The sequence below is a fragment of the Schistocerca piceifrons genome, chromosome 3 (genome assembly GCF_021461385.2).
Source record: "Schistocerca piceifrons isolate TAMUIC-IGC-003096 chromosome 3, iqSchPice1.1, whole genome shotgun sequence".
NCBI lineage: Eukaryota > Metazoa > Arthropoda > Insecta > Orthoptera > Acrididae > Schistocerca > Schistocerca piceifrons.
Window position 1 is genome coordinate 187,182,699 of NC_060140.1, and position 18,446 is coordinate 187,201,144.

Here is an 18,446-nt window from a genome sequence, read left to right on the forward strand (position 1 = left end):
GTCACCTTCTCCATCACGATCCAGCAACAGCCACAGTCCGTAGCCATATCTTTTCATATACATCTACATCTATACTCCGCAATCATGCAGTCTGTGGCGGGAGGTACTTTGCGCACCACTAGCATTCTCCTCTTTCCTCTTTAAAATCGCGAATGTTTTCGAGAAGAACTGTTGTTGGTAACCGTTCACATGAGCTCTAATCTCCCTCCTTTCACTTCAGTGGTTCTTTCGTGAGATTATACTACGTGAGTGGAAGCAGTATACTCACTGACCTTTCACGGAAAGTGCGCTTCTCGGAATTTTAACAGTAAAACCACTTCTTGGTGCAGAAGACATCCCTTGCAGCGTCTGCCACTTGAGTTGGCTGAGCATCTCAGTGCCGCTTTCGTGTTTGCTAAATTTACCTGTGACGAAACGCGCTACTCATGTTTGGATCTTCACTATTTCCTCTATGAATCCTATGTTGTACGAATTTCAGACTGACGAGCGATATAAGATATTCCTCGAACGTGTGTTTCGTAAGGTACCTTCTTTGTGAGTGGATTACACTTCCTGAGGATTCTTACAATGAATTTCTAGCATCAGTCTTACCTGTGATTAGTTCTATGTGGTCGCTTCAATTTAAGTTGCTCAGTACGCATACTTCTAGATAGTTTTGTGGCTGTTATTGTTTCTAGTTTTTGTTCTACAATCGTATTATCATGCGCAATACGTTACATATGTTTGTGTTGTGGGTCACTTGTCAATCCCTGTACCATGCGTCGGTCCTCTGCAGAGATTTTTGCATTTCGGTACAATTTTCTAGCGTTTCGACTTTTCCGTATACAACAGCGTTATCCGCGAAAAGCCTCCCAGAACTTCTGACATTGCCCACTAGGTCATGTTGTGAAAAGTCATGGTCCTCTAACATTGCCTTGGTGTATGTCCGAGGCTACTTTTACGTCTGAAGATGTCTCTCCTCCAAGAATGGCAGGTACTGTTTGCTAGAAACGCTTCAATGCAATCGCACAGCTGGTCTGATATTCCGTAGGCACATATTCTGTTCATCAGTTAGCAATGTGGAAGGGTATCGGATGCCTTCCGGAAGTCAAGGAACACCAGTGTCTACTGCTTTCGGCATGGACGACCGGGGCGAGCTACGTTTCACACGATCGGTATTTTCATAACTCATGTTGATTCCTACAAAGGAGATAATCGTTCTCCCGAGATGTCATATTATGCGAGCATAAAACACATTCTAAAATTCTACAACAGAATGACGTCAGAGACAAAGGCCTAGAGTTCTCTGTATCTGTCTACCGACCCCAGTGAAACTGGTTCATACAAAGCCATGAAGAGTAAAAAGAAAGTAAGTCATACACTGGTCAGCACTCGCGATTTAACATAAATACATAAGGAAATTAATTTAAGCACAAAGCGTGAATTTTAATTTGCGGTTGCTGCAAGCGTCTCACTACTCGCGGCATTCAATCTACCGATTCCCGTAAGATTTTTGAGCAATGTGAGTGCATCCGCACTGAAGAAGATCACTGGCCGGTAAGCCTTATTTGTATGAAGATGGTATCTGTTCTTTCGGACAGCAAGTTGGAAATGTGGGTCTCACAGGGAGTGTACCAGAGATATGTCCCTGCAGTCGCTCTATACTTTGTGTCGTCGATGGCTCCACGCCGGCACGGTAGCTCAGCGTGTTCGGTCAGAGGGTTAGCTACCCTCTGTAACAAAAAAAACTGAGTTAATGGATCAACAACGAACTGAAACGGGTGTGTTTCGACGTCCGCCCAGAGTAGATACAACGAACAAAAACGAACAAAATGAGATTAAAAATAACAATAATAAAAAAGAGCCATTTGAACCATAAAAAAAAGATGGGTCAGTCGGATAGAGCGTCACCATGCAAGCAGGAGATCACGGGTTCGAGTCCCGGTCGGAGCACACATTTTCAACTGTCCCCGTTGATATTTATCAACGCCTGTAAGCAGCTAATGGTCTGGATTTCATTGTAATTTCATTATCTCTGTTGTGTCGCTACTCAAGACAACTGTGAATGTACGAGGGCGTGCTCAAAAGTAACGCCTCCGTATTTTTCTATTCTGTTCTAAATATCGGTTGAGGTTTTACATGTCATATTACTCCGTCGACTTCTGCGCTTCGCTGACGCAAGTTGCAACCCTTTGCCGCCAGAGGGATCCGAAATGTAACGTTTACCATAACAGTGTGTAATGAAAGTACGTCGGCGCGTGACAAACAGCGTGGTACACCCCCACAAAACGGGAAGTACGAATTCGAAGAATTCGTCCATACATGGACCACCCTCTCCTTCATCATGACAATGTCTGACAACACACGAGCGCCGCGACATCTGCAAGAATCCAAAGCCTGGCGTTCACTGTCATCGATTATCCTCTATACAGTCCCTACTTGGCCCTATCCGATTTTCATGTGTCCAAAACTTAAAAAACATCTTCGAGGACTTCACTTTGACAGTGATAAAGCGATGCAAACAGATGTGATGTTGTGGCTCCATGAACAAAGTCAAACATTCTACAGTGACGGTATCAACAAACTGTTCTGTCGTTGGGGGAAATCTGTTCGTCGCAAGGGTAACTATGTTCGGAAATAAATATGTGGACATGAAGAATAATGGTGTATAATATTAACACCGTTCGTTTTATTTGAAAAGCTTTGAGTGTTCGCATAAAAAATTCGGAGGGCATTATTTTCAGCGCGCGATCGTAGGTAATCATAACTTGTATATACTACGATGGTATCTGTTCTTTCGGACAGATACCATCGGTGACCATGCAGCTGATTAGAATGAAATTACAATGAAATGAACATCCGTAGCTGCTTAAAGGCGTTGACATACGTCAACGGGGACAGATGAAAATGTGTGCCCCGACCGGGACTCGAACCCGGGATCTCCTGCTTACATGGCAGACGCTCTATCCATCTCTTCTTTTTTTTTTTGTTGAGTCTCATTTTGTTCACTTTTGCTCGTTGCATCTGCTCGTGGCGGACGTCGTAAGACATCCGTTTAAGTTCGTTGTTGATCCGTTAACTCAGTTTTTTTTATTACAGAGGGCAGCTAACCCCCTGACCGAACACGCTGAGCTACCGTGCCGGCATCCATCTGAGCCACCGAGGACACAGAGGATAGCGCGACTGCAGGGATTTATCTCTGGCACGCCTCCCGCAAACCCACATTCTCAACGTATTGTCCCGCACTACATTCTTAGTGCCCCCGCCCATTATACATTACTCGCGGCGCGTTGCCGATTCCCGTAAGAGTTCGGACACTGTTTGTGCATTCACACTGAAGAAGAAGACGCTCAAGTGGCCGGTGAGCCCTAACTATATATATACTAAGATGGTAAGGCTCACTGGCCACTTGACCGTCTTCTTCTTCAGTGCGAATGCACAAACAGTGCCCGAACTCTTACGGGAATCGGCAACGCGCCGCGAGTAATGAGTATAATGGGCGGGGGCACTAAGAATGTAGTGCGGGACAATACGTTGAGAATGTGGGTTTGCGGGAGGCGTGCCAGAGATAAATCCCTGCAGTCGCGCTATCCTCTGTGTCCTCGGTGGCTCAGGTGGATAGAGCGTCTGCCATATAAGCAGGAGATCCTGGGTTCGAGTCCCGGTCGGGGCATACATTTTCAGCTGTCCCCGTTGACGTATGTCAACGCCTGTAAGCAGCTAAGGGTGTTCATTTCATTGCAATTTCAATCATAACTTGATCGTGGTACACCAGTTAATACTCGAACACTACTGCCGAAAAAGTTAAGCACCCAATCAACATTGTCAGATGTCATTGTAAATTCGTTCACTAACCCACTGTCAGCATATATGTAAATGATTCGAGTTGCAATTCTCTGTGGCTGGTAATACCACCACCAGACAGCACTACTGTTGTCCGTATTTAGAATAAATAGGCCAGATAGGATATGTAAGGGGCGTAAACAGTGACAGATATTGAGAGATTATTGTGAAGGACACGGAGATACCGCGTGCGCGGGTGAGACAGCGTTATCAACATCTGACAGAATTTGGAAAGGGCCTCATTGTGGTTTCCATTTGCCCGGTTCGTCAAATCGGGCAACATACAGGTTCGTGGAGCTTTCGGATACGACATTGTGCCGATGTTGGACTGCGTTGGGATCTGAGGGTGGGCACACACGTCGTCAAGTTCCGACTCGACCATGCCTGGCCACCACCGTCCCATGCGTGGTCTGCAGTTAACAGCACAGGGTGTGTGTCTGTTTGGATCTTACGGGCGTTCAACGGCGAGGTCATCAGCACCCTTACACTCATTACAACAAACGAAAGTGGAGGTAAACTCTAAAATTGCTGCACAATCATGCATTCGAAACGACCACACAATCACTCTATCTCACATGCGCTAAAACAGCTAAGAAAGAGGGAAAGTAGATATGCATGAAATTAAAAGACAGAGAAAACAAAACATACATGAGCTAAAAGAAAAGCGTAGGGAACTGTGACTGGCTGACCACTTAGAAAAACTTGGGTTCACGCATTAAAACCATCTCCCTAAAATCTTTGGAAAGATGTTGGACAGTGCACAAAACTTCAAAACTCGAACCACATTCGTTTGAGCGTTAGTACAAATAGAGAGAAGATCCGTCGGCAAATCTTCCGCGGCCCCTGGTCGGAAAATATCACACTAATAAAATGTGGCGCACAGTGATCTGCACGTCAGAAGCATCACACTTTTAAGGGTCCTCTCGCCGAAGTAAGAAGCCATGCGTCACAGGGCTGTGGCCAATGCGAAGACGAGTAAGTAGGACCTCGTCCCGAAGACTTGACTGGAAGGAGGTAGACCACGGCTGAGTTGTTGGCTTCACTACACGGACCTAACTGTAGGTCACTTCCACCCACTCGTTTCTCATTGACGTATGACTCTGCACTTCAACAGCGAGGTCGTAGCATGCGGGGGGATGGTACACTGAAATAACTGAGGATCATTAGACGACTCATTGGCAGCTAGATTCGCCCTTTAGTTCCTTGCAATACCCATGTGCCCTGGTACCCAGCAGAATGACACCTCCTTCCCCAGACGTTGCAGTTGCAGGAGAGCGTACTGGATATTATGGAGTACTTTATCTGCTGGGTACAAACTTTGGAGAGAGTGTAGGACGCTCAGAGAATCAGAACAGACAAGAAACTGGAGGAACACCTCATTTCCTCCATTGACCGCAAGATCAGACATATACTGAAGAGCCAAAGAAACTGGCACACCTTCCTAATATCGTGTAGCACCCCCGCGAGCACGCAAAAGTGCCATGGACTCGACTAATGTCTGACGTAGTGCTGTAGGGAATTGACACCATGAATCCTGCAAGGCTGTCCATAAATCCATAAGAGTACGAGGGGATGGAGATTCTTCTGAACAGCACGTTTCAAGGCATCCCAGATATGCTCAGTAATGTTCATGTCTGGGAGTTTTGTGGCCATCGGAAGTGCTTAAACTCAGAAGAGTGTTCCTGGAGACACTCTGTAGCAATTCTGCATGTGTGGGGTGTCGCATTGCTGGAATTGCCCGTCAGAATGCACAATGGGCATGAATAGATACAGGTGATCAAACAGCATGCTTCGTACATGTCACCTGTCAATCTAGACGTATCAGGAGCCCCATATCACTCCAACTGCACACGCCCCGCACCATTACAGAGCCTCCACCATCTTGAACGGTCCCCTGCTGACATGAAGGGTCCTTGGATTCATGAGGTTGTCTCCATACTCGTACAAGTCCATCCGCTCGATACAATTTGAAACGAGTCTCGTCCGAACAGGCAACATGCTCCCAGACATCAACACTCCAACGTCGGTGTTGACAGACCCAGGCGAGGCGTAAAGCTTTGTGTCGTGCAGTCCTCAAGGTACACGTTTGGGCCTTCGATTCAGAAAGCCCATATCGATGATGTTTCGTTGAATGGTTCGCACGCTGATACCTGTTGGTGCCCAGCACTGAAGTCTGCAGCAATTTGCGGAGGAGTTGCACTTCTGTCATAGGCGTTGCTGACCGCAGCGCCGTATTCTGCCTGTTTACATATCTCCGTATTTGAATACGCATAGCTGTACGACTTTCTTTGGCGCTTCATTGTAATTCATCTACACCACAATTGCGTTTGGAGTGGTGCCGTGACCAGGAACGAGGAATGTTGATAGGCTGCGTTCAGCAATGGATCGCGGTTTTGCGTTACCCCAGACGACCATCGTCGGCGACTATGGCGCCGACCAGTGAAGAGGTCCCTTTCTGCAACTGTTATGGAGAGACACAGCGATATTACTCCTGGTATCCTGGCGTGATGAGTCATTGGGTAGGACTTCACGCCACAGGCGTTAGTGACGGTGGGATCTCTGACGACACAATGTTACTTCATGGACGTCCTGAGCCCTTATGTGTTACCTCCCGTGCGACATTATCGTGGAACCATTTTTCAACAGGACAGTGCTCATCTATGCAGGATATGTGCCTCTCTGAACTGTCTGCTTGCTATTGAGATATTGCAGTGGCCAGTAAGATCCCCATGTCTGTGCCTGGTAGAGTATGTGTGGATCTTGCTCCGAAGTCAATTCTATCCCTGTGGCAATATCGATGATACTAGGGGCCAGTTACAACAGCTGTGGTCCATTCTGCCTCAAGAGAGGAAATAACGGTTTTCTGACAGCCTTCTCACGCTTATCACTGCGTGCATCCTGGCCAGAAGGGGTGCAACGTCATTCTGATAAGTAGGTTCATAATGCCATGTTCTTTGTAAATTTCACTCGATTTTTTAATCACCAAAATAACATTACATACCACCTCAGCTTGTGAAGTTTCATTTTGTTTCCTCTTCCCTTTCTGGGGTCTTAATTTTATTTATCAAGTAGTATAGGTGGCATTAAAATATTGTTGTTCAGTATGTGTGTGTGTGTGTGTGTGTGTGTGTGTGTGTGTGTGTGTGTGTGTCTTTATTTTGCTTGTTTAGAAACTGTCAGTGAAATCTCAGCTATTTGTGTAAACTTAGGCCTGGAAGTCTCAACTGAATGTATTGGTGTAGCCATAAGCAGATAAAATAAAATCAATAATATCTGTTGCCGCATAAAATAATATTTAGCCCTATAGTAAAACTGCCCATATCTCTTGCTAGCTGTAGAAGCTGTTGGTAGGTGACAACACAGAGCTCGTAGTGTCGATTTGTTACGGTAGAGACTTTAACGTGTTGCTATTGGGGTAGAAGATATGGTTTCTCTTTCCCCGCTGCCTAAAAATAATTTTTTGTTACATTATGAAAAGCTTTTTGGAAGTCTACAAATGTCATGCGAAACTCTGTGTTATACATTTTACATTTTTCCAGAAGCTGTTTCAAAGCAAAAATTGCATCTACATGCGAACTTCTGGCTTAAAAAGCACTTTTTCTTCCATGCATAAGCTCTTTGTTTCGACCTTCAATTTACTGTTACAAAGTGCTGGACACAGATTGCAGCAAGTACTGAAGGACGAGTGCCCAGTTGTCATTTTTCATCGTTTTCTAATAGTGATCTCAGTGCTTGCTGTGACAGGTGGGAATTGTTTAGGGAAAACTCGTGGAATTGGTAGCCTTGCGGTGGAGTGACGGACCAGAGCTCGATAGTAATCGCTCCTGGCCGTCAACCGCCTACTGCGATGTACACAAAACAGCTGCGATCGATTGAGCCGCTCCACAGCAATGACGTCCTGTGCTACAGTTGCCAGAACACATTCCAGCTGTCAACTGACCCGGTAATTTTCAATTCTGTTAGTGTCACGAAGCCTGACTCACATGGACGGCAAAGCTGAGAAGTACACCGTACTTACGTATTTCAGCACTGTCGCAGAAATTAGCACCCATCACACACGAGAATTCACAGCACATCCAGGAAGTTTTTTAACATTTCGATTGTGTGTCTCAAGCGGGGCGTAGAGAAACCAATATCTTATAGATAATTTTTGTTTTTACGGTATGAAACTGACACATTTCTGGCCATACTGACAAAAAACATAAATATAATATTATCAAATGTATTCGCAAATTGCGAATACGGCTCTTCACCAGCTATACGATTTACCAGCAGCAGACCAAAATTTATGCCAAACCGGGACTCGAACCCCGGATTTCCTAGTTTACGAGAGTGGTCGCCTTAACCGCCTTCGCTATTCTTGCATGACTCACGGCCACACCCAGATTTCGAAATGTCCTACTGTCTACGACCCATTGTGCTTACTTACAAATCATATGATTCCCGCAAAGGGAGAGACCTTGTTTTTGCTCGTCAGACTGCCTTGCTTTGACATGAAATACAGTAGGGCAATGTCTGTATTTTACAGAGTCGGTATAGTTCGATGCAATGTTCCTCCGGACATGCACGCACGTCCGAAGCAACTTTACATTGAACTGTACAGACTCTGTAAAAAACAGACACTGCCCGACCGTAAAAATACACTCATGCTCATAAATTAAGGATAATGCTCATACCTCAGGTGGGCGGTTTGCGGGTTCCAATCACCTCGGGGTATGGCCATGGGGTCCATTTGACCTGCGGTCGTCGCACGGTGGCGCTGGCAGCATTCCACATAGGCAGAGGTGTGTTGGTGCATGTCAGAGTACGGTGCAGCGAGTGTGGAGACGTTTCCAGACGTGCTAATGGTGGTTGTGTGTTGAAAATGGCTCAAAGAACACACATTGATTACGTTATGAGGGATAGAATACTAGGGCGACTGGAGGCTGGTCAAACACAGCAGGTCGTAGCACGGGCTCTCCGTGTGCCACAAAGTGTGATCTCAGGATTATGGCAACGATTCCAGCAGACAGGAAACGTGTCCAGGCGCTAAAGTACGGGACATCCACAGTGTACAACACCACAAGAAGACCGATATCTCACCATCAGTGCCCGTAGACGGCCACGGAGTACCGCAGGTAGCCTTGCTAGGGACCTTACCGCAGCCACTGGAACAGTTGTCTCCACACACACAGTCTGCAGACGACTGAACAGACATGGTTTATTTGCCCGGAGACGTGCAAGGAGCATTCCACTGATCCTGGTCACAGGAAGGCCCGTAAAGCCTGGTGTCAAGAACACAGTACATGGTCATTGGAACGGTGGTCCCAGGTTATGTTCACAGACAAGTTCAGGTATATTCTGAACAGTGATTCTCGCTGGGTTTTCATCTGGCGTGAACCAGGAATCAGATACCAACCCCTTAATGTCCTTGAAAAAAAAAAAGTGTGTGTGAAATCTTATAGGACTTAACTGCTAAGGTCATCAGTCCCTAAGCTTACATACTACTTAACCTAAACTATCCTAAGGACAAACACTCACACTCATGCCTGAGGGAGGACTCGAACCTCCGCCGGGATCAGCCGCACAGTCCATGACTGCAGCGCCTTAGACCGCTCGGCTAATCCCGCGCGGCAATGTCCTTGAAAGGGACTTGTATGGAGGTCGTGGTTTGATGGTGTGGAGTGCACATACACCCCTGCATGTCTTTGACAGAGGAACTATAAAAGGCCGGATGTATCGGGACGTCATTTTGCACCAGTATGTTCGCCTCTTCAAGGGTGCAGAAGGTCCCACCTTCTTCTTGATGGGTGATAACGCACGGCCCCACCGAGCTGCCATCGTGGACTAGTACCTTGAAACAGAAGATATCAGGCGAATGGAGTGGCCTGCCTGTTCTCCAGAACTAAACCCCATCAAGCACGTCTGGGATGCTTTCTTTCGATGTATCGCTGCACGTCTTCAAACCCCTACAACACTTCAGGAGCTCCGACAGGCACTGGTGTAAGAATGGGAGGCTATAACCCAGCAGCTGCTCGACCACCTAATCCAGAGTATGCCAACCCGTTGTGCGGCCTGTGTACCTGTGCATTGTGATCATATCCTATATTGATGTCGTGGTACATGCACAAGAAACAGTGGCGTTTTGTAGCACATGTGTTTCGTGACTGTTTTCTCAACTTATCACCAATGCCGTGGACTTACAGATCTGTGTCGTGTGTGTTCCCTAAGTGCCTATGCTAGTAGCGTCAGTTTTGTGTAATGCCATGTTGTGTGGCACCACATTCTGCAATTATCCTTAATTTATGAGCATGAGTGTATAATACACACTGCCTGACAAAAAACTGGGGCACCCAGAACGGTAGTAGGAAACGCTGTCAGACTTGAGAGGGTATGTGATGTTAATTCAATGATTACAATATGGAGTCAAATTTACTAAGAATTGGCAGTATGAGGCCACTTACCAGTATCACAGTGCACTACCTCTGGTCTGGATACTTACACTGATTCCTTTGGGAAGGGTGCCACAAAGCTGTTACGTCCTCTCCTAAGGCAAACTGGCCCACAGTAGTTGTAACTGGTCCTTAATATCCTGGATAGTGGGTCTTGGGGAATGCTGGTCTCGCACATGTTCTATCGGGAACAGATCTGGGAATCTTGCTCACATAGATATTGTTTATAGAGACATGTGTCATGTGGAGGAGCATTGTCCTGCTGAAAAATGACAGACCAACGCTGTCGCATGAGAGATAACATACAAGGACGCAGAATGTCTTGTCCTAAAATTACTTTGAGCAGATAGAGAACCAACTCGTGAGCAAAACGTCTTAGACCTCCTGGCAACAAACAGACTTGACCTTATCAAATTACTTAACGCAGAGGAAGGCATCTTCTGTGTTAGCAGAAGAGCCATCACCGTGTCACGAATGGAGGCCGAAATGCACGCGTTTTAGCTCACGCAGGCTGGGGTGAGGAGAGAACAACTACACTGACGTGAGGTCTGGAACATGACAAGGAATGAGAATTCAGAAAACGGACGTAATTAGTTTGATACTTGACTTTAATCCATTAATGATGAACATCGCTCTTGACGGTACATGATTCACAATATTATCTGTTCAGAATACATTCTTGAAGATAGTAATTATAGTAACTAAATATGGCACCTTGCTAGTTCGTAGCAAACGACGTAGCTGAAGGCTATGCCAAACTGTCGTCTCTGCAAATGAGAGCGTATGCAGACAGTGAACCATCTCTAGCAAACTCGGCTGTACAACTGGGGCGAGTGCTAGGGAGTCTCTCTAGACTAGATCTGCCGTGTGGCGGCGCTCGGTCTGCAATCACTGATAGTGGCGACACGCGGGTCCGACGTATACTAACGGACCGCGGCCGATTTAAAGGCTACCACCCAGCAAGTGTGGTGTCTGGCGGTGACACCACAGTATTAGTGCTCATTAGGCTATGATAGCATCTATAACAATAAGTCTGACATATAATGTTAAGAAAGGTAGGAAGATATTTTTGCTCAGCAAGAGTGACAGGATACAAATTTCAGAGTATCTGGGCAGTGAACATCAAATATTCGGCGATCAGGACGAAGATGTGGAAAACAAATAGAAAAAATTCAAAGCAATCGTGCAATATGTCCTCGATAAGTATGTTCCGTGTAAGGGATTAAGGGATGGGAAAGACCCACCATGGTTTAACAGCTGTGTTAGAAAATTTCTACGTAAACAAAGAGAACTTCATCTAAGATTCAAGAGAAGCAGAAACCTAGCTGACAAACAAAAGCTGAACGAAGCAAAAATGAGCGTAAGGGGAGCAATGAGAGAAGCGTTCAATGACTTTGAGAGTATAACTTTGTCAACTGATCTGAGTAAAAACCCTACAAGGTTTTGGTCGTATGTAAAATCAGTAAGAGTGTCAAAATTATCTGTTCATTCACTCAGTGACCAAACTATCACCGAAGGGGACGATAACAGAGAGAAAGTCGGAATACTGAATTCGGTCTTCCGAAATTGTTTCACCGCGGAAGCTCGTAACCTCCTTTCAATCGTCGTAGGAACGTCGAAATGGTAGACATTGAGATAACCGATCTCGGAACAGAAAAAGAACTACAATCGCTTAGTAGTGGAAAGGCGTCAGGATTAGATGAGATGCCTATAAGAATCTACGAAGAGTATGTGAAAGAACTTGCTCTCTTTCTAGCGGTCATTTATCGTAGCTCGCTTGAGCAACGAAGGATACCTAGCGACAGGAAGAAATCGCAGGTCATTCCCGTTTTTAAGAAGGGCCATAGGACAGATGCACACAATTAGAGATCTACATCGTTGACGTCAATCTATTGTAGAATTATGGCACATGTTTTATGCTCAGGAATTACGACGTTTTTGGAGAAGGAAAATCTCGTCTATAAAAATCAACATGGATTCCGCAAACAGAGATCCTGCGAAACTCAGCTCGCTCTGGACCTCCATGAGATCCACAGCGCAGCGGACAACGGCGCTCAGGTTTATGCAGTGTTGCTTGACTTCAGAAAGGCATTTGACACCGTCCCGCACTGCCGTTTAGTGAAAAAAATACGAGCTTATCGAGCATGGAGCAGATTTGCGACTGGATTCAACACTTCCTTACAGACACAACACGTCGCTCTTAATGGAACAAAATCGACAGATGTGAAAGTAATTTCCGGAGTACCCAAAGGAAGTGTGATAGGACCGTTACTGTCTACAATATACACTGAAGAACCAGAGAAACTGGTACACCTGCGTAATATCTTGTAGGGCCCCCGCGAGCACGCAGAAGTGCCGCTAAACGACGCGGCATGGACTCGACTAATGTCTGAAGTAGTGCTGGAGGGAACTGACTCCATGAATCTGTAGGGTTCTCCATAAATCCGTAAGAGTACGACGGGGCGGAGATCTCTTCTGAACAGCACATTGCAAGGATTTCCAGATATGCTCAATAATGTTCACATCTGGGGACTTTGGTAGCCAGCGTGTAAGTAGGCTGTTTAGGTTTTTATATTGGTAAAGCCACGTAGCGCTATGTATGAAAATCACTGGCTGTGCTATGTGCAGTCTGTGGCTGGTTGGCATTGTTGTAATATTCGCTATTATAGTGATGGGCAGTTGGATGTGAACAGCGCGTAGCGTTGCGCAGTTGGAGGTGAGCCGCCAGCAGTGGTGGGTGTGGGGAGACAGATGGCAGAGTTTTGAGAGCGGATGATCTGGACGTGTGTCCATCAGAGACAGTAAATTTGTAATACTGTATATCATGAACTGATATAAATATGATGACTTTTGAATATTATTAAGGTAAATACATTGTTTGTTCTCTATCAAAATCTTTCATTTGCTAACTATGCCTATCAGTAGTTAGTGCCTTCAGTAGTTAGAATCTTTTATTCAGCTTGCAGTATTGGCGCTCGCTGTATTGAGTAGTTCGAGTAACGAAGATTTTTGTCAGGTAAGCGATTCATGAAAGGTATAGGTTGTCGTTAGTCAGGGCCATTCTTTTGTAGAGATTATTGAAAGTCAGACTGCGTTGCGCTAAAATATTGTGTTTCAGTTTAGTGTTGATCAGAACAAGTAAAGAGAGAAATGTCTGAGTACGTTCAGTTATGCTCAGCAATTTGAAAATCATATAACGTAAGGGGTTTATCAGCACAATCATTCAAAAATTTTTCTAAGGGGACGTTTCATATGTCGACCCTTAGCCGAGGATACCTCACTGGAATCTTCTGATTTTTTCTTGTAGTTTGTGTAATTAGTGTAGCTTTTGTTTATTGCTGGCGCGTAATTGCAGAGAGAATCTCCTTTGTAGTTCTAGTTTTTCATTGTTGTACAGTAAAACAGTTCTGGCATACATGTAGATTTGCACCAAGTATTTCGCAGCTGCGCTTGCGATTAACTAGATATTATTTTCAATGCTATGTTAATGTGTTTTCTTATTTTTGCTCTTCAAATTGTGCTTTTCACGTTATCGTGTGAAATACGTGATAATTATGGCGTGTGAAAAACGTAACATTAGGGTCCAAAGTAAATTGAGAAATTAAAGTGACGACGAGCGTAGCTTATCAGCACCACTGTGTAATGAATTAACGGACATTCAAAGTAATAATTTGGTAATTGTGCATACGGAAATGGACCAGGTGGCAAATAATGGTGTAGACAGTGAAACAATTAGTGAACAGGGAAACATTGTCGATCGATCGGTCGGCAACAGCTCGCCTCAGGAATCCGAAATGACAGGACAAAATTTTGCAAATGCTGCAGATTCAGGTTTTGCGTCATTACCCGTTTCTCAATCAAGTCAAGACACATTTTCTGCCTTTCAAAATGCGAATGCTGCCTGTTATACACTGCCGAAAAGCACAAAGGAACAAGTTCCAGACACTAATACATTGTTATTGCAATTCATGCAACGAATGGAACAAAATCAGGAATGAACACAGCAACGCTACACAAGTTAGACACAATGGAACAAAATCTTGAAAAGTTAAACACAATTGAGCAAACGATTGAACAAACTCGTAAAGATTTAACTGATGAGTTACTTAAAATCGAAGCGAAATGTCAAAAAGTCTGTAATGACGTAAAAACACAAATTTGTGAGCATTTCCAACCTATTTTTTCGCGTCAAGAAAATGCATTACAGAATCACGAAGCTGCCATAAAAGAACTGCAAATTATTGTTCATGAAAATCACGACACCTTGCAAGCTAAAACTGACTCAGTTGCTTCTACCGATTCGGTTACGCAACTAGCAAAAACTCAACGAAACGTAAAGGACATGGTAGATACGCTTTCAACACAAATGGACACTCTGAAACTTAGTTCAGATAAACACACTGGGGAAATCAGTTAATTATCGGAGAAAGTAGCCGAACTTTCGGATCAGTTCACTAACTTATCTACAAAGGTAGATGATGATGATCTGAATGACACAAAACCCGTAGCCTTCACTGACACAGAAGAGTATGAACAAATCAGAAAATTCAAACAAAATCAAAATCAAATCAATACACAGTACAAAAGAGGAATCCGGGAAGTACAAGATCAGTTGGCACAAGTAATAAAAGAATTACATATTTCAGAAGAGACTCGCGCTCCTACACGAGAAGAGGGACTTAGAAACACGGAAAAGCCGCAAAATAATAACACAGGGCATTTCGAAAATTATGAAAGAAATTGGCAAGATACCCCGAATTTTAAGATGGAACCGCCGACAGGACGTAACAATGACCGATATGCGACTCGCCGACACGATGATTTTGACTATAAGCTGTTCATTACTACACGTAAATTCAAAACATTTAAGAATTCCGGCAAAGACATTCATCCACAAGCGTGGCTTCATCAATTCTCTCATTGTTTTCCTCCCAACTGGTCATTGGAGCACAAGTTAGAACTTATGTGTGGCTAATTAGAGAATGAAACAGCTATAAGAATGCGATCGGTCATTCACGATTGTCAGAGGGAAGGAGAATTTTGTCATGCCTTCCTCTCAGCATATTGGTCTCAAGCTAAACAAGACCAAGTAAAACATAGCATCATAATGCTGAGATACTTCGAACAATCTGAATTTTCCAGTCTTGTGAAATATTTTGAAAACATGTTGCATAAGAATCGGTATCTGTCAAACCCACAGCCCCTCAGAACTCATCCGCATTTGCTTAATCAAATTGCTTGAACATTTACGACATATTATTTTGGCAGGACGTTGCAAAGACGACATTGAAGCTTTTCAGGGATTGTTACAAGAATTGGATATTGACACTGACAATCACGGGACGCGAAAACAGAAACACAACAATTACAGGTCACATCCGTCACAATTCCGCGATGATAGAAATAACTGGACGCGACAAGGCCATTCTTACAGCGCAAATCGTCACCAAAACAGACACCGCCCATATGGCAACCGTTGGCAGAATAATAGTTACAGAGAAAGATCGCATTTCCGTAGTAATGAATATGACAGAGATAACCATAGAAACAGACAATATGGGAACGAAAATAATTATTATCAAGGGAGACAGAATAACTTCAGACGCATCGCGCAGTTACGATTCAGGGAGAAATTCTCCACCACGTGACCGACAAAAGAGAAATTATGGAACCTACCAACATGACGACAGAGGATATAATCGTAACGACAGACCTGAATTTCATCAGAACTGGCGGGATTCAAACAGGGCAGGGCCCTCTCGACAAGGTGAATTTGTAGAAGTTAGATCTCCAAGTCCCAATAATGACGCGCGCCAGCAAAGAGACAGACAATGACTCGCACCATAGGCAGCCACGTGCGCCGGCTGGCTCAGAGAAAAATAACATAGACGCTAACCTTGAGAAAAATTTTAGCATTCCTTACCGATGTATACAACATGATAATTGCTTTGAAGTTCAAACTCTGCACACTAGAAAGGGTAAAAGATTGCACCACATTTCACATGTAAAACCCTTTATTGAGAGATAATCTGCTTTTTACCTTAGCCTTTGCCTTAAAATTTTTCACTTCACGTTACTAGTACGCTTTGTCACACTTAGAAACTGTTAACATGCAACAATGTTTTGAAGTTAACTATCCAGTCTAGAACCTAGGGAACCTATTTAAACAGTAATTACGAATGCATTGTTATAGTGAACAGACGACACAGTGTCATTGTGTGTGTACATTACTGCTTGTTAGTTGCACGATTACATAACGACTATAAGGCTTACATACTTAGAACACATACCGGTACTGCTAATGAGATTTTAATGCAACATTTTGGTTTACTTGAAAATACATTCTGGATTTAAAGAACTTTCTGAGAGATACCAGATGACACAGTGGTTAGTTTATTTGACAGCCACACGATTATATCACGACGCTACTAATGTGTGACACAATTTACATTGTTGCTTTTGCGATGTATCTGTTTTATATCTGCACAGTTTCTCTGAATTCTTCTGGAAAGGAAAACATGTTTTAGTAGTAACTTTTGTGGTATAGCTACAATGAGACAGCCTTTTTCGTAGCACAACAATACGTTGCAGCATAGTACTTTCTTGATCACGGTACTGTACGTAGTAACTACGATATCTATACGCATGGCATTTCGCTTTAGTTTATTATGACGTAAGTACGTTGACTTCTACAGAATTTTGCTTACAGACGACGATAATTACGACACTTGGCACATTTTTTTACCCTAAAGTAATGACAGGGATTATCTTACAACAAGACACACAGTTTATCGCTGTTGTTGTTGTCTTCAGTCCTGAGACTGGTTTGATGCAGCTCTCCATGCCACTCTATCCTGTGCAAGCTTCTTCATCTCCCAGTACTTACTGCAACCTACATCCCTCTACGATTTTACCCTCCACGCTGTCCTCCAATGCTAAATTTGTGATCCCTTGATGCCTCAGAACATGTCCTACCAACCGGTCCCTTCTTCTTGACAAGTTGTGCCACAAACTAGTTTAGCGCTACAGTATACGTATTTGAGTGATTAATTTTATACCTAAAACATTTATTTTTAAAGATTTTTGAATCACAAAGATACAAAGGTTTTCCGTGATACATTTCATTCCATTGCTGCAATCTGTAACACCTGAGGGTATAATTACATTAATCCTCAGGGGGGTGCACGCCTACTTTCTGTACTAAGTGTGTAGCGAGCGCTAGGAGCTTATACAACTTTACACATGAGTACCATATTTCTCTAACACATAAATTACACAGCTATCTGATCATTTAACTGAGAGAGACAAACATTTTTTTTTACTACATCAGTGACAAATGTTTACGTAATCACACAGTTGGATAACGTCACACTTATGAAATTGTATTTTGTATGTACTTTGTGAACTGCTCATATTTTTTTGGAACCATTGTGATACTATGAGAGCTTTGAATTATGTATTTGGTATGGGATCATGATTTTTAAAGTGGGTTTGAGGCAGATGACACTATCGAAATGAGCAGAGAATTTTTTTTTAGGTTTTGAAATTATTGCAGAAAGCTACGATGTTTTTGAGATTTGGCTGAGGTAGTACGATATTATTACGATGAAGATATGTATTATGCTGTTGAGATATGTTTATGATCAATAAGCTGATGCTATACGAGGAATTTGATTATGCTAGGTATTTATTATGATGAAATATTGAAGAAGTGTCAACGAATATGTATATGTGTAATAAGGTAAGGAATGATGAGTAGTGGTTAGGGACTCTGGTTTGTGAAAAAGGATGTTGGAAACCAAGAATCATACTTTAAGAGTTATGACTTGTGTGTACATGTGTGAATGTATCACAACACTGCTATTCATAACATTTCGTTTCTACGCATTTCTACTGTAATTTTTCGATCTGTGAAATTTTTTTTATATGAGACTGTCACTGTAGTGCAAACTGCTGTCGTAAATATTTCGGTAAGAAAGCTAAGTGACCTTGACGTAATGCATTGTGAGCGCCCTGCTATGCGCCAGTTGCCTGGAGAAAAAGCCATTAGGTAAAAAAAAAGAGGCCTTTAAACTTGCTATTGACATTCCTTTGTAGAAAGCATCGCAAATATGACACGCTATTACTTGGAAACATATGATTATACTGTGGGGCACATAGTTTGTGCTACTTACTGAAATGATTATGAATTGA

At 43.5% G+C, this 18,446-nt stretch overlaps 1 protein-coding gene and 1 non-coding gene across 2 annotated transcripts in view; one reads left to right on the forward strand and one right to left on the reverse strand.

Annotated features, from left to right (window-relative positions):
- LOC124789425 (uncharacterized protein PF3D7_1120000-like) overlaps positions 1-18,446 on the reverse strand; it is a 271,283-nt gene that overhangs the window by 210,730 nt on the left and 42,107 nt on the right. The window lies entirely within an intron of this gene.
- Trnai-uau lies at positions 3,579-3,652 on the forward strand. Its single transcript has one exon. It is a non-coding gene; the product is annotated as a tRNA-Ile (tRNA).